This window comes from Oncorhynchus gorbuscha, linkage group LG15, assembly GCF_021184085.1.
Source record: "Oncorhynchus gorbuscha isolate QuinsamMale2020 ecotype Even-year linkage group LG15, OgorEven_v1.0, whole genome shotgun sequence".
In the NCBI taxonomy this organism is placed as follows: Eukaryota; Metazoa; Chordata; class Actinopteri; order Salmoniformes; family Salmonidae; genus Oncorhynchus; species Oncorhynchus gorbuscha.
Window position 1 is genome coordinate 59,345,960 of NC_060187.1, and position 17,725 is coordinate 59,363,684.

The window sequence follows — 17,725 nt, forward strand, 5'->3', positions numbered from 1 at the left end:
CCACCCACCAACCTCATTCCTCACAGGCTACAAATCAGTAGGCCCGAGGCCCACTAAAACACTACTGCTGTGGCCATCGCTACTCTCTGTGATCCCTAGAATAACAGCGTCGAGATGCTTGGTCTCTACTGACCATTTTCATAATATCATGCAGACTCAAGCCATACTGTGCTGGCTCAGATATTTTCTTCTCATATCGTCCTTCCCACATGGTTCCAGCAACTATGCTGGAACCATAAACAGGCAGGCTGAGTTTAGTTTTGCTCAGTGGTGACAAAGCGGTACACTGTTCCTATGTGGAGGGTTTGACTTCACCAAAAGAGGGCTGGGCCGAGGACCAGACACAGGAGGTCTAACCGGTCATTGTCCCTGAGCATTTAAACACAGCCTGGTATGGTGGTGGGAGGACACCGAGGGATCCGCTGAGGGAGAGTGTCATAAACATAAAGGTGGCCAAATGAGTACCTGTGGCAGGGCATTTGTCTCTCCTCTTAGCTTTTAATGAGCGAGCAGGTGTAGAGGAGAGATGTGATTTAGAGATTTGAAGAGAGGCAGAGGAAACCCAGGAAAAGGACAGGCGTATGCGGGACACAAACCTCCGCTAGAATGTTAGCAGGGTTTACTTTGCACAGCGAGTAGGAGGATATGCGCTAACTGGCCCTGAAGGGGGAGAGAAAAAAAGAAATGGGGCTCAACATGGAACAGGAGGAGTTTCATAGTGATTTAGAATATCTTATGGAGAATGTCAGTTAACTACAGAAAAGGAGGTAACACAGCACTCAACAGTAATTTCTGTAGGCCTATTACGGACTTTTGTAAATGCCAAAAATGACATTGTGACAAAACCGTATTCTTACTTGCCAAGAGAGGACATGTTCATTGTGAGGAAAGAATGAATAGCTACTCTCAGAAGTAAAGCACAGCCCGAAATGCAATTGTCATATACCCCCCCCCCTCTCCCAAATATCTATCCAAGCTTACCATAACTCTTCCCCCAACGATAACAGAAAAATAAATGTACCTAAATCCTACAGTGCTTTTTCAACCAATCATGAAAAACAGCTTTAGATTCTGGAAAATGTATCTGGATACATTTTTATATCCCGGTGTGGATGGTCAAAAGACTACATTTTTGGCCCACATTAGACTTCCTTTGAAGAGAAAGAAAAAAAACCTGCCATACATTACAATTTCACATCTGGTTTGGATTCAGGGGAAGTATGCAGTCAACTCCAGCATGCCAAAGGAGGTTTTGGACAGTCACTGACTGGAGAATTCAGGAAGGGGTGTCTTTACTTTCTCTGCAGCGCTGGTATTCACCGGTAAATGTTAAGAGGGCAGAGGGAAAAAAACGGAAAGAGCGAGAAAGGTACAGTAAGTGACAGACGGGGAGCAAGTGGGAAAAGATATCGGCCTAGATCTGAGTTGGGAAACACTAGTTGAGGGAGAGATAATGACAAGACTGTCAGCATTGCAAGGGGAACACAGGAAGTGAAAGAATGCAGAGACAAAAGAGCTGAGAGAAAAGGCTATATAGAGATCAATGTTCAACAAAAGGATAAAAAGCTAGTCGTAGTAATAAAGTATAGAAACAAGACTTAAACGCTAAGGGGAGAGAGCGAGAGAGAGAGAGAAATGTCTGAAAAAAGGAGCAAGCATGTAGTTGACAGTCATTACAGTAAATAGTCTCAGTTAGGGCCCTAGTGGACATTGGTAGGGGTAGGGAGTGGACAGCGAGTGGGGTGAGTACAGTTCAGAAGCCACTGTATGAGAAGGTGGAGTATATTATTCCTCCTTGTACAAACAAAACATGGCCCTGATTCCCAGGAGTCCCACTGACCAGCAGCACCGTGCAGATTTATTACCAAACATGGCCATGCCATAATTCTCGTCACTGTCCTGTCCTCCCCTGGCTGGGCTGCCGGTCATCTGCACTCCGATCCAGGGGATAGGTCAGGGCTTCCCTTTCATCTCTTTGAAAAACCGAACCCTACTGAATACTAGACACTGGCAGAGTGAGGGGAGGGATTGGCTCAATAGCATCCGCTGAGGCTTCATTGGAGCAAGGTGGAAACGCAGACGTGTAGATAACATGGGAAGTTGATTGTTTGAATATCTGTCAAAGGCGGTGTTTTTTTTGTGCGGCAAATTTAATTCATGCTTGCAATCAGAACTTAAAACGTGCCGCCTTAGCTTGATCCTTGAAAAAGTATTGCATTTCTCCCACCTAAAGGAGAATGGTGCTACTAGAGCAGTACGACCAGAATATTTAGTTACAGTGGGTCACAGTACACTCTGGCTCCCTTTCAGCAGCAGGTCAGCCTAGCTGGTCTCCGGAGAGGATGGTGTTTGCACTAATCTTCAGAAGGGGAAACGGAGGGAGTCCTCCTATGCAATATCTTTACTGGCGTGGTGTCAATTTCATCTCTGCCTGTGTTTTACATCAGACACAACAACCTCCCCAGTCATCAGACACAAGGCTGTTATGTCTGGACCCAGAAAAAAATAATCTGTTAAGTATTTCTGAACTGAAGACTTGACACTTTGGTACGGAAATGGTGATTTTCTCATTTAGAGGTCAGTGATTCAGTCATAGAAATGGACTCAGTCACACATTTTATGCTGTAGTACTGGGGTCTCTAACAGGTTGAACGCTGGTAGCTCGCAGCCCACCTATCACTAGCTCGCCAAACAATTCTGAAAGTGCATGCATTTTTCACGTGTTCCAGTGCAAACTGTTAAAAACAAAATCTCACAAGCAGACACCTCAAGCTCTAACCAATCAAATCCACATTCTCACTCCTAGTTAGCCAGAATTGGCTTAAATAGCAAAATGTGACACAATAACTGCCAATTAAGTTCCATCAATATTGCCCTTGTTTGTCTGTGTGCTGCGCACGTTTGTCTCTTATTCACTTCGTGTATCCAGTTCGTGACAATGAGAACTGTCTTCTGGGTAGAAAAATACTTTCCCCAAAACCTTCAATTAAATGTTAACTGCAAAGTAAGCTTACCTGGCAGAATTATATAATGATTATTTATATAAAATCAGGTGGGCTTTTGATTTACAAACTCTGTCATAATATATGCAGTGGTGTAAAGTACTTAAGTAAAAATACAGTACTACTTAAGTCATGTTTTGGGGTAACTGTACTTTACTATTTACATTTTGGACTACTTTTACTTCACCACATTCCTAAAGAAAATAATGTACTTTTTACTCAATACATTTTCCCCGACACCTAAAAGTACTTGTTACATTTTGAATGCTTAACAGGACATGAAAATGGTCCAAGTCACACACTTATCAAGAGAACATCCCTGGTCGTCATCTCAACTGCCGTTGAGCTGGCGTACTCACTAAACAAAGTGTGCCCCTGGCTATCCATAGTTAAAAACATTTAAACCCAACAATTGTGACATCTGGTTTGCTTAATATAAAGTATTTGCAATTATTTATACTTTTGATACTGATACTCAAGTAGTATTTTACTGGGTGCGTCTTTAATTTAAAAAAGGGTATCTTTACTTTTATTCAAGTATGACAATTGGGTACTTTTCCACCACTGGATATATGCAGCAGCAAAAACATCACTAGACCAGCACATTCCTCTTTTGCAAAGTTAAAGGGGTATTACACCCCAAAAAATCCATGTGTTTTTATTTATTTTTTATTTTTATTTTTTTCAGCCCTCAAATTTTCTGATTCAATTTAACTTCTCTAGGGTAGGGGGCAGCATTTGGAATTTTGGATGAAAAGCATGCCCAAATTACACAGCTTGCTACTCAGGCCCAGAAGATATGATATGCATATAAATGGTAGATTTGGATAGAAAACACTAAAGTTTCCAAAACTGTTAAAATAGTGTCTGAGTATAACAGAACTGATTTGGCAGGTGAAAACCCGAGGAAAATCCATTCAGGAAGTATTGTTTTTTTGTATTCAATGCCATTACAGTATCCATTGACTTAGGACTCAATTTGCAGTTCCTATGCCTTCCACTAGATATCAGTCTTTATAAATTGTTTCAGGCTTGTATTCTTATAAATGAGGGAGTAAGACCAGTCTGAATGAGTGGACCCTGACGTGTCACAGAGCTTTTTTCATGCGCAATCCCGAGAGAGTGTATTTTTTGTTTACCTTTTATATTGACAACGTTATTGTCTGGTTGAAATATTATAGATCATTTAGGCTAAAAACAACCAGGGGGATTGAATATAAACATCGTTTGACATGTTTCTATGAACTTTACGGATACAATTAGGATTTTGTCTGCCTGTTTTGACTAAATTTGAGCCTGTGGATTACTGAAGAAAACACGAACAAAACTGAGGTTTTTGGATATAGAGATTTTATCGAACAAAAGGAAAATGTATTGAGTAAATGAATGTCTTCTGAGTGCCACAATATGAAGATCATCAAAAAGGTAAGGGAGTAATTTTAGTTTTGTAACGCTTCTGTTTGGCTGGTTACTGTTTGTAATAATTTGTCAACTGGGCTATGTTCTCAAATAATCGTAAGGTATGCTTTTGCCGTAAAGCATTTTTTAAGTCTAACACCGTGGTTGGATTAAACAAGAAGTTAATCTTTAAACCTATGTAAAATATGTTTTGTTTTCTGAATTTTTATAATGAGTATTTCTGTATTTGAATTTGGTGCTCTGCAATCTCACTGGATGTTGGCCAGATGGGACGCTAGCATCCCACATACCCTAGAGAGGTTTTAAGCATTGACATGGACTTAGAACATCCAATGTCATTGTTCTCTATGGATACTTGCAATTGAGAGTGAAAAACTGAAGAAAAAATCCCAAACCAGGAAAAATAAAACAATGTGAAAATACTAAATAGTGCTTATTTAGCTAGGAAATAATTCATGAGTAGTTTGCAACATATTTCATAATTTAAAAGTAGCTAGAAAATGTTGGAGACCCCTGCTGTAGTAGGACTGGTCTCAAGGCCGAGATTGTACTGTATATCAAGTTACTGGTGTCCTAAGGCATTTCTCAGAGCCCGGTCCGTCATGCAGAGACCGTGGTGAAAGATACACTGTAACGGGCAATGCAAATTCCATCCTTCCTGGTTTCTAGGGATCTGACCTGAATGACACTTCACATTCTGTATTTGCTTACCAAATGGTCATCTGTGTAGTTCCCTTGAACCTTTGACACAAAGTTGGCTAGTCAAATGCTACACAGCCCATTTAACATAGAGTAAGCACAATGTTCATGAATACGTCAGCAAGTTGATTTGACATCATCCCTTTCATGCCATACATTCTCGCCGCCTTTTATAGGTCCATGGCTATTTCCAACCCACACGGACCAAAAACCAAGGCTAGACCACGCGCCAGAGCCAAAATGGCTCCTGTAAACTGGCCATTCCCAGGTGGTCGCCTGACTCTGCCGACTCAGCACAGTTAGCGAGGGCATCAAGGAGCTGGTGTAGAGTTTCCGAGCCCGCACAGTCAGCAATTTGAGCACCCTTTGATGGCCACATGCAATTGCTGCTCGCCACAACTGCAAGCAATTATTCCTCTCACACACATGGCCACTCATGATTGCTATGGTGGCACCTGATCCTTGGGTTAAGATGCCAGATTTTTGGTCAATGTGGCAATGCTCTCTTTCCGCATTGCTCGCTCTCTCTATTTCAAACCTATATAGGGACTATCTGGAGGCTTTGTGGCTTGCAGGTGTAGGCATCTGAGACATGTTGCACAAAGTTCCTAGTTACGTACACTTGTAATGAGTATCAAAGCTGACATCTACCCTAGCTATGTTCTCTGCAACTCACAAGAGTAAATTGCGGTCACCAAAAACCAGCCCTTCGCTCTCGCTCACTCGCTCCACGACCTTGAAAAGATGGGTTTATTTGAGGGGGGAGGGGGACATTACGTATGTCCAGAAAATGCTGAGGGAACCTGCCAAATGGGAAACGACTGGGATGAATCACCGTTAAAAGTAATTTCCAGTAATATGCAGAGGTACTACACTCCCCCCCCCTCCTCCCTCCCCCCCACTGGGTAAGGTCTCCTTGGAAATGTGTAAACAGTGCCCTCATTCCCCGGCACCATAAAACACTTGGCAGTGAAGTCTTCCCTTGCTTCTATTCCTCCCAGAGTTCACAGAGGGCGTTCTGGAGGTGATACCGTGGCAATGCGAAATAGGTTGACTCTTAAGCACAATATGATCAATTATGCACTGAATGAGTACGCATATGCTCGTGGATCTATTTCACTTTCATCGGATACTGTACATGACTCGTGGGCTGACTTCATTCCCTTTTCCCTGATAAAAAATCAATAAAAAACACATTATGGATCTAAGGTGCCCTAAATAAAAAAGAAACTAGTATACAAAACTGATGCAACTCTTGGAAAGTTGGCCAAAAGTCTCCAGAACCTGAGGATCAGGTCAATCCATGTCTGTACAGTAAGGGACCGTATAACAGAAGCATATTAAAAGCATCGTACTAAAGATCTACTGTACAAAAATAGAATAATAGACCTAATAACTAGGTGTGATAATGGTGGTGGAGCGACAGGCATTTCTATTTCGAGAGTCCCATTCCACCAGTTGGCCTGTCTGATACGTATCAAATTTGAAGTTTCCACTCATAAAAATGTAATGACCATTTCTTTCATTCTGGTATTTGTAGGAGAGGCCAGAAGTAGGTTCCTTTCCTGCTGGAGGGTGACCCCTATGACTAGCGTGGGGTCAAAGACAATGCAGGGGCCAGTTGCTCCTTCCTGTCCCCAGAACAGAGATATATCCCAGAGCTCTCACAGATCCCAACACAGACAAAGTACACACACGGTCACAAAGAAAAACAGACACTTACTGTATAAACACGCCTGACACAGAGACAAGCAAGTAGACAAAGAAACAGCAGGCCACTGCGCTCATCTACAAACATATACAGCACATGTAAAATAGGAAGATAGAGGGTTCAAAGACAAAACTTTTTTTTTTTTTTATAAAATAAAAAAATCAGGGGACAATGTGTGACTAGTGCAGGAAGACCAGAAGCGGTGAGCAACCAGCAGTTTGTTTGTTTAAAGCGGAGTCTCAAATGGCAACCCAATCCCTATAGTGCACTATTTTTGACAAGGGCACGTACAGCTCTGGTCAAACATAGGGCACTATATAGGGAACAGGGTGCCATTTGGGATTAAAACAAAAGTATATTTGTGGCGACTTCCCATTGAGAGTCATTAATGCTCATATTCACAATTCCGACTGTTCCACTCATAAATGAACCCGATAAGATCAAACAACTTGATATATTTAGGAAATGAGCTCTAAAAACAAAGTGGGCAGATCCTGGTCATAGTCATCAAAGCACACGGAGTGGATAATCAATCCAGACAGAGAGACCATGGATAATCAATCCAGACTTATCCAGAGCGGACCAGACTGGGATAAGAAGCACTAGGGTTTAATAGGCATAATCCTGCCAAATTACTCTCCTCACTGGTATAAGAGACCAATAAAAGCTGTGCTCATTCAAACAGTGATTTCACTGAAGCTGACATAACAGGGAAGTGTCAACTTCTATACACGCCGGCCATGAATTTTTATTTTATTTTTTAATCTGCATTAGGCCAATAGGGAATAATGACACACACACACACACACACACACACACACACACACAAACAAAAAAACTTACACAACCACACAGTTACTAAACATCCTTCCAGAGTCCGGCATGAGGGAAGAAAGAGGAAAGACGGCTGGCTTGTGCCGAAACACACCTCTCCTGACCCAATTGTACAATCCCCAGCGGACCCATCAAAAAAGAACCACCTCTTCTCTCCCCCCTCCTTCCCTCCCTTCTCTCATTTTCTTTGACCTTCACATAGGACCCGAGAGAAGAGAATGTCACGTGTCTGTTGGAGAAGCCAACAGTGCAGCCAGTGGGGGTCAGCGACCCGCGGGTCAATTCTTTCCCTCTTCGTACCGCAGGGAGAACGCCCTGGCTCACACACACACAACCCCCCCCGGCTCTGGTATTCAAAACGCAGGCTGAGCATGCGGCTGGAATGAGCTCACTTCAAAAAGGTGTCCATAAATCAAGCTGCCATGCCAAGGACTCCATCCCGTTCCCCTCTGCTCCTCTGCCCCTCACCCCTCAATCTCTCTGCCCTTCTCCAACCTGAGAGCCTGGGCCACGTTCAGTTGTGCATGAAAGATGGTAGAGCATGGACCCAGAGATGAAACTCCTTATTCTGGGTCTATATTGTGCAATATTTGCTGGACTTTGCAATGCAGGCACATTCTCAGTGCTCATTCACTCTGGTCCCATCCTTCTTCTGACTCCACTGCTGAGATGAAATGAGTCAGAACTAGTAGTAGCCAGGTCAAGGGCAGGTCATTGCATCCTTGTCATAGAAGATATTTGGGGAGTGGCAGGTTGTTATAAGTAGATGCTCAGAAGACACATTTTTATCATAATAATCATTATCAAAAATTGCAGATATACCTTGGTGCGAATGGACAGGGAGCTCGACTGTTGGTGTGTTCAAAAGTGCTTGAAGGAGAGCCCAATCTAAGAAATCCAATTTCGACTTTACCAGAGGAGAGCCAATCAGTCACGCTCTTATCTCGCTGTGTCACATGGGAGCTCTTTATCATGCAGCCATGCAAAACACTATTCGTGTTCTCCGCCTAATTCACTGCAAAGTGATAAAATGCAAAGTCCACCCAGCGCTTTGGTTAAATAAAGAGACAATGTACGCAAGCACAGGTGTTTCGGTAAACACAGGTAGTGGAGTTGAATTATGTCGAGTCCCAATCAGACATGTCTTATCTCTCTCTCTATATATCAACCACAATCTCCCCACTCTTTCTCAACTCCCTCTTTTACTCTGGTCCTATACATGTCTCTTCTTTAGGAGACAGTAGGCTATAGGAAACAGTATAGGCGAAACCTCAAGACTAGGACATAAGAACAGCTTAATAGAGTAGGAAGTAGTGTTGATATGAGACCAGAATATTTACTTCGATACCAGGTTTAGTATCACGATACTCGATACCATGACAATACTTGATACCAAAACAAAAAAAACAAGACGTATTACCCAGTCACAGAATTGCACTTGATCCAGACAGATCTTTTTTTTTTAGTTTAATGTCAGAACATCTGATGAAATGTTTGAATTTTGAACGTATGCATTAATGAATCAATTATACAATCCATTCGATTTTTTTATTTAACCAAGCCAACTACGTAACAATGGTATTGATTTATTTGTATGGTAAATCTACTGAAACAGGGTAAATCAGGATGTAACCTAGGCCTAGTCACAATACAGGTGAATGCATATTCAATAGAAGTGTGTGCATTCATTGTGTTATTGAGCTTTGTTTGACTGATTTCATGGGGCGACAGATGAAACCTTTTCCTTTCCATTTGGGACTCATGTTATTATACTGGTCAACAACATTTGCATAGAAGCAGCAATATCTTTATATAAAAGTTAACACTTATTCACACACACCACAGACAGTTCAAGGCTCGAGCAAAGATGATCTTGACTGGGAGAGATGCGAGGCAAGGGAGACGAAGTGAATGTCACCAAAACCTTTATTCAAATCAGCTTTGGATTTCAACAATATGTTTTTTTTTCTTCAAGGTACTAGGGTAGTGTATTGATGTTAGCTTCAGCTGTAAGCTAGTAAGAAAAAGTTGGCCTACAAAGCTGGAAGCTACCAGAATCTTGCATTATAAAGTGTTCTAGTCTGTAATGGACATTGTTTTGCGAACAGTAAATGAACAGTTTAACATTTCTAAATGCCGTGTTGCATTATTTAAGTGTGTTAACCTCTGTGCAGCATAAGTGGTGATGCAGCCGAGACTCCCAGTGGGTGCAGTGGTTCCTCAGTACAGGCTAGAGCTAGCAATGAGTAAGTGGAGCAGGCATGTGGCGAACGCACCATAAAGGGGACATCGGCTGCGCTGTAAGACAGACGTGATCCTCTCTCAATCAGTAGACGACGTGAGACACATTTCACAGAAGTACCAAACCGTTTTTCATGTTCTAGTATTGGAAAAGTACTGAAGTTTCGGTATGCCATGCAACACTAGTAGGAACAGGAAAATGACTTTAGCAGTGAGACGGAAAAAGACAAGAAACCTGGCAGACAGACTGACACTCCCTAGTCAAAGGCGCCAGGTTTAGTCACTGCTCTGAGAACGTCTCCATCGATCAACTAAAAGTACATGTTTGTCACACAAGGTGTAAATTAACTAAATTTACTGCACAACCCCTGATTAGTGGGCTGCTAGCTTGCACAGCGTCACAGTCAACCACAGATGGTGACAAAAGGCATCCCACGGCACTCTACAGTAAACACCATTGAATCTGGCTACACTGTAAAGGTTAAAAAGCTGGCACACACACACACATACAAAACACAGGAATGTGTAGGAGCACACATATACACCACACATAAATGATCTCAGTGTCCAACAGAGAACAAGTATGACGTGGTCTGACCAATGAGCCTCATCTATAAGCCCCCTAACATCATAGTCCCACTGGGCACAGACGTCAGTTCAACGTCTAACTTTGATTTACATTTGGTTGAGTTGTCAACTTTTGTGAATTCAACAAGATGTCATTGGATTTGGATTATTTTTTTTTAAATGGTTGAAAAAAAAAGTGATTAAAAATGCACTCAACTTCGATGACTTTTTGCAAATCCAAATCTCTTTTCCATGTTGATTCAACGTCATCACTTAGATTTTTGGGGGGGATTAAAATGTGGAAACAACGTTGATTCAACCAGTTTTTGACCAATGGGGTGCCACTGTTTTCCAAATTCTTCTTTTCACCCGGCGAAGGGGATGAGGGCAGTCGAGGGGGGGGGTGAAATATTTTCGGGGCGAAGTCACGGTGTTGGCGTCATTGGCCCTATGCTGTATTACTTTCCAAGCAGTCTGGCGCGCCCCCGTTCTACTCATTGATTTCATCTATTTTACACTTGCATTGGATGTGGTTCTGTTTGATGCTGGATGCCTAGGTCTACTACTCCCCTTCAAATAAAACTGAATTGCTAACATATGGCAAAAAGAAGAGAACAAACAACTAATAATGTTTGCCAGACTTTGCTCGAGAGGAATGGGTGGATGCGTTGAGAATGTACAGCTGGACAGACTCAGTAGAGAATAGAGAGGTAATCTGGCAACCCCCATTAAGTAAGTCTGAATGGAGATGGCAACCTGCATGGATGGTTACCCAGCACCCCCGGCTCTACACCTTTTGAGGAGAGCTGAACAGTGCAAAGTAGCGATTATATTCCAGCCCACACCAATGCAGAATTATAACATCATTAGTATTTTTCACAACCTAAGCATATTATTGAAACGGATTCAAGAATACTGCCTCTCTGGGTGTAAAAGCCCTAAACAGGAATACAGCTGGGAAACTATAGATTTCACTCTGACCAAATGTCCTCTAAACCTTTCAGATCAGGGTCACGGTCACAGTCAGCGGTCATGTGTAGGGATAGGGTTCCATCTGCAGTAAGGGTCAGCTTGGTGTTTGACGGTCAGGGGCATGGGAGTGATGTCATCATGAACATTAGACTCCAATAGATTTTGTTTCTATGGATGTCACAGTCCCCTTCAAGTGAAGACATCTCTCCCTCTTGAATGAAAACACAAAAAAAAGTTGTCTTGATTGACAGTAGCAAGACACTTATAAAAGTCTTGATCAGAGAACCAGAAAGTCTGGACATTACGGAGTCTAACAGGCCTGGGAACCTCAAAGAAATGTGCACAACAGCAGACACAACGTCAACAGAACCTCTATGGCATTTAAGGTCTGGGTCCCATCTGTGCTGGTAAACGTGTTAGATGTTCTGGTCTCTGCTCTGGAATGAGTTACACTGAGGAAAAAAATAAATAATTGTAGTTGCTTCAACTACACAGAACAAGAATATAAACAACATGTAAAGTGTTGGTCCCATGTTTTATGAGTTGAAATAAAATGTCCCGCAAATTCTCCATACACACAAAAAGCTTATTTCTGTCAATTTATTTACATCCCTGTAAGGGAGCATTTTATCCTTTGTCAAGATAATCCATCCACCTGACAGGTGTGGCATATCAAGAAGCTGATTAAACAGCATGACCATTACACAGGTGCACCTTGCGCCGAGGACAATAAAAGGCCACTAAAATGCGCAGTTGTGTCACACAACATGGCACAGATATCTCAAGTTGTGGGAGTGTGCAATTAGCGTGCTGACTGCAGGAATGTCATCCAGAGCTGTTGCCAGAGAATTGAATGTTCACCTCTCTACCATAAGCCACCTCCAATGTTGTTTTAGAGAATTTTGCAGCATGTCCAACCGGCTTCACAACCGCAGACCATGTGTAACCACGCCAGCCCAGGACCTTCACCTGCGGGGGTGGTGGAATATTTATGTCCGTAGTAAAGCCCTTTATGGGGAAAAACTCAATTCTGATTGGCTGGGCCTTGCTCCCCAGTGGGTCAACCTGGCTCCCATGGCTTCATCCCTGTCCAGTCAATGGAAATCCATAGATTACAGCCTTAGGAATGTATTTCAATTGACTGAATCACAGGAAAATCTTTGAAATTGTTGCATGTTGCATTCATATTTTTGTTAAGTATAATTATTATTGGTTCCACAGACTTTTTTTGTTAACATGCCAAAATAGTAGTTGAACAAACATGAGACAAATTGAGCAAACATTTTATGTTGACAGAATTGACAGACTTCTCAAATTGGTGCCAAGTTTGGGCCAACTAAAAACAGTTCAATTCAGGTAGCACTTTAACAGAAAACTAAAAAAGGCTGTTAAAAATACTCATTATTATTAGTTGAAACTAGATTTTTATTTATTTTTTATAGGGTATATATTCAATTACCACAAACATCCTGGGCTTAATCCGCCCTTTGGTTCTGCATGCCCTATCGAACAAACAGATTACGCTCTTTGGAGAACATTAGTCCAATGATCTCATAGATACGACCGCATGACAAAAGACCTTAAAAGTAAAAGGTAAACAGTTTAATCAAGTGTGTCAAGTTCTCTTCCGCTCTCTGTTGAATTAAAAAGGTAGTCGCCGCTAAATAACGTTGCCACGAGCGGCGCTGCGGATAGAGATGCAAGACTGCTGCGGAAATGTGTTTATTTTCTGCATCTATGTCATATTACTGAGTCTAACTTTAATCCGCAGGAAAAAAAAGGGAGTGGAATTTCTCCGGCCTAGTTGCCCAACACAAACCCTTACAAGCGAGAGCCAATAACATTAGTATGCACTGCACTCCAACCAAACAGTAGGGACTTGCAGTAATCTCAGATGAAGCCATGCTGTGACAGGCACACCCGTCAGTGGCCTACGAGCATTAATGGTGTTCCTCTTGGGCCACTGCTCTCGCCATCTCCTCTCTGCATCCCTTCATTCAAGATCCCTGGCAGTGGCTCTCCATTGCCCGTCCTGTCGTAAATCACCTCAGTCTTCTCCTCTTCATCAACCAAGAGCTTGTGTTCTTTTATAGCCAAGCCAAGGACACGTTCTCCCATTTATGGCTCCTGCATGTACAAGGCATTGTGATGGGAACAGCCCCCCTCCCCTTTACTCTGCCTTTGACTCTTGCACATTAGTGCCAACCTGTACCCATGCTGCTGCCAAGTAAACACTCCCCTAGGTTTATGTTGGACTTAGGCAACTTGTCATATACACTTCGATTTAAGGTCCACGGAGTGACATGTGCTCACACCTTTATCGGAATGTGTGAATGTGGCAGGTCGGTCTGGCCTGTCTCAGCCTGCCTCCTCGGAGTAGAGAACTTCACTGTCTATTCAACCACGGAGATGGGGAGAGAGAGGCGGCTACTGAAGATACCCGATAAGGAGTTACATTCTTGATGGCCCACCAGTTTCATCATGCGGAACAGGGATTTGCTTGTGTTACTTAAAGAGGGGAACACACTCACTCGCAGCTGTGCTCCAAATAAACAGCCATATGAATTTAACAAGAGGAGAAAAATGCATATCTAATCTGTACAAGTAACAGCTTTTAACGCATTCATGCAAGACGGGGAGTCCAGGGTGAGCCAATCCATAACTTGGGTTGAGGAGTTTACGCACGTACACACTTCACCACAGCTCCTCCAGAAAAGCTGTGAGTAACAACTTGTTATGGTACAGGGTTCAATATCTGCACAAAAATGGGTCCACATACATCCAAACACACACAAATCAAGGAAATGCGCACACACACAGACTCTCCTCCGATTACGCCACATCTGTGATGATGTCAGTCATTTGGTTTCATTTCTTGCAGATGTGGTGGGAGGCTAGGCTCATTAAGTGTTGGGAAGCAATCAAGCCTAATACACCGGCCTCGGCACTTAGCTCAGCGTGTGCGCGAGTGAGTGAGTGCTGGGGGCGAGGTGGGTAGCCGAACCACGTAAAGACAAACCCACCGCGGTGGTGTCCATGGTGCTGATGGCATGTTGGAACAAACAAGGATTGCAGGCAAATTGCTACGCCAGGACATCACTGTTGTGGGAAAGCCTTGTGAGAATGCTGTCGTGGAAAGATGTCAGGCCCTCTAATGCTCTCTGGTTGGATCGTTAGCATTAGCGCCGGGCCTTGTTCCAGGGCTGTTGAGCATCACTCTTTGGTGGGGATCATAGCAAGCCACAATGCCTCAAAGTGAAGGCCAATTAGGCCATATGCTTGGTGTGTGAGAGCAACCCCCCCCCCAAAAAAAGAAAAGACTAAATCCATGACATTCCAGATGAACAATGACTTCTATCACATACATTACGGGAGGTGTAAATCTAGGCGAGAATAGGATTACTGAAAGATGACAAGAGATACTACATGCTTATCACGAGAGGGTGATCCTTCAGGACAGTCTGTCCCACAGATGTGTTTCTTTTTGGGCCCGCCCTTAAGTTCACAGAGCAGAAGCGTCTTGGTCTTGAAAGAGGCTATATAAAACCCATGTATTATCATCATCATCGGACGAAATCAAACAGAAAAAAGGTTTGGGTTTGTGTGGTTGATTGACAAATGGATTCCTCGATAAAAAACTTCATCCTTCTTCCTCATTGTTATTCCTTTTATTGTTGTCGGACAGTAGTTTTCTGGTAGGTCACGGTCCTCGAAGATAAACGCTTTGGGAGTTGCCAAAGTAATTACAGGGGACAGCTACGGAAGGGATGTTTAAGTTACTGTAGGGTGAATATATCTGTATAAACATATACACTCCCAATTCAATGGAGGACATCGGGTTGAGAGTGAACAGCAGCAAAGAGGCCTCTTCACACAGTCTTTCCCAGGTTTGTTGCAAGGCGAAATTACACACCCTACCAAGCTGTATAAAATTATTGGCCTTACATCTCCCCCCCAAGTGCCTCTGTTAACCATTTTAGCTTATCCTATGATTTAATCATTAGCCACATCCCAACGTATGTATGAAATTCATAATACACATCACATTACTCGTCATCTCAAAACCGCTGCAATTTGTCTTCAAACTCGCAATGTGTGCCGTGTGCACTTTTTACACGGCTTGATGGGACTTGCGTGTTGGTTCTGGAGGCATGTTTGCTTGAAAAAAATAAATATTTATACATGGCCTCCATTTATAGGAAAATGGGGAATAAGAGTGATGTTTACAACTGACAAGGCACGGTGGTGTGGCTGCCAGGGTTCTAGGGCACATTCTCTAACAGTGTTGCAAGTCTAGGCGAAGGGGATACAAATGCATGCCAAATGCTGAAATCAACCATCAGCCTGCCTAAACCAGACTGAACACTGTCCTCACTATTGTTTCACAACAGTTCAACTCAGACGGCAGGTTAACTCACTATAGATGTGCCATTAAAACGGTGAACCTTTTCTAACATGATAACACTAATCACGAGGGAGGTGTTGATGCTAACGAGACAGTCCGTCTTGCGTCATGACGAGGGCCATGTGTTTTGCGCAATCATGTGATGTGCCTGGATTTGAAAAAAAAAAAATTATATATCAAAACTGTCCTCTTTATGGTCAGATGGTCCAGCATCATCCTCAGCCAATTACTTTCATTTGTCCAATTCTTAAAATTAAAATAAAAGAAATTGTACTATGTCACATGATTGTTTTGTGCAGAGGGGCCTAAATATGATTACATTCAACTACTCAATAGCTGTACTTCTCATAGTCTTGCAGTAGACAACATCCTCCTGCTGTAGGTCTGGGCGCAGCCAGGGAACCAGTCATGGCTGACTCACAAAGCCGGATACATGACTGGGGGGGGTGTGACTCGACAGGAATCACGCACCTAAAACATCTGCTTCATCACAAGAGCTATGGGGCTGTCGCTGACATCATGCGGTTTCGAACGCAGCTAGGAGAGTGGACAGGGTTCTCACAAAATGCTATTGGAATAGCCAAACTCTTACACAACATGCATTGGCAAGATCGGGTAGACAGTAAGGATTATTTGATGTCATAGGAAGGACCAAAGAAACATTTATGACAGAAATAGTGAAAGGGGTGTTGGGAGAAGTGAACAACATATGGCCTAAATAACCTTTATACATAAGAGAGGAGAGAGAGAAGAGAAAGAGCGAGAGAGAGAGAGACCAGAGGAGAGCACAGAGCACCTACATCTGACCCTTTTTTGGACACTGTGTTAACAAACCTCCAAACGAGCTTAAATGCCATACAACACTACTTCCGTGGCCGCCAACTGCTAGTAAAACTAAATGCATGCTCTTCAACCGATCGCAGCCCGCACCCGCCCACCCGACTAGCATCACTACTCTGGACGGTTCTGACTTAGAATATGTGGACCACTATAAATACCTAGGTGTCTGGCTAGACTGTAAACTCTCCTTCCAGACTCGTATTAAGCATCTTCAATCCAAAATTAAATCTAGAATCGGCTTCCTATTTCACAACAAAGCCTCCTTCACTCATACTGCCAAACATACCCTCGTAAAACTGACTATCATACCTATCCTCGACTTTGGCAATGTCATTTTCAAAATAGCCTCGACACTACTCAGCAAATTGGATGCAGTCTATCACAGTGCCATAAGTTGTCACCAAATCCCATATACCACCCACCACTGCGACCTGTACGCTCTCATTGGCTGGTCCTCGCTACATACTCCAGGTCATCTATATAGTCTTTGCTAGGTAAAGCTCCGCCTTAGCTCACTGGTCACCATAGCAACACCCACCAATAGCACTCGCTCCAGCAGGTATATTTCACTGGTCATCTCCGAAGCCAACACCTCTTTGGCTGCCTTTCTTTCCAGTTCTCTGCTGCCAATGACTGGAACAAATTGCTAAAAAATAAATAAATCAATTCACTAAAGTTGGAGACTTATATCTCCCTCACTAACTTCACGTATCGGCTGTCAGAGCAGCTTACCGATCGCTGCAGCTGTATACAGCCCATCTGTAAATAGCCCATCCAACCACCTACCTACTTACCTCATCCCATATTTGTTCTTGTGTTCTGCTCTTTTGCACACCAGTTTTTCTACTGCACATTCTCATCTTCACATCTATCACTCGAGTGTTAATTGCTAAATTGTAATTACTTCACCACCATGGCATATTTATTGCCTTACCTCCTTACTTCATTTGCACACACTGTATGCACATTTTTCTATTGTGTTATTGACTGTACGTTTGTTTATTCCATGTGTAGCTGTGTTTTTGTCGCACTGCT

General features: G+C 42.8%; 1 protein-coding gene across 1 annotated transcript in view; it reads right to left on the reverse strand.

Annotated features, from left to right (window-relative positions):
- Positions 1-17,725, reverse strand: part of LOC123997603 (four and a half LIM domains protein 3-like) — a 52,387-nt gene that overhangs the window by 26,614 nt on the left and 8,048 nt on the right. The window lies entirely within an intron of this gene.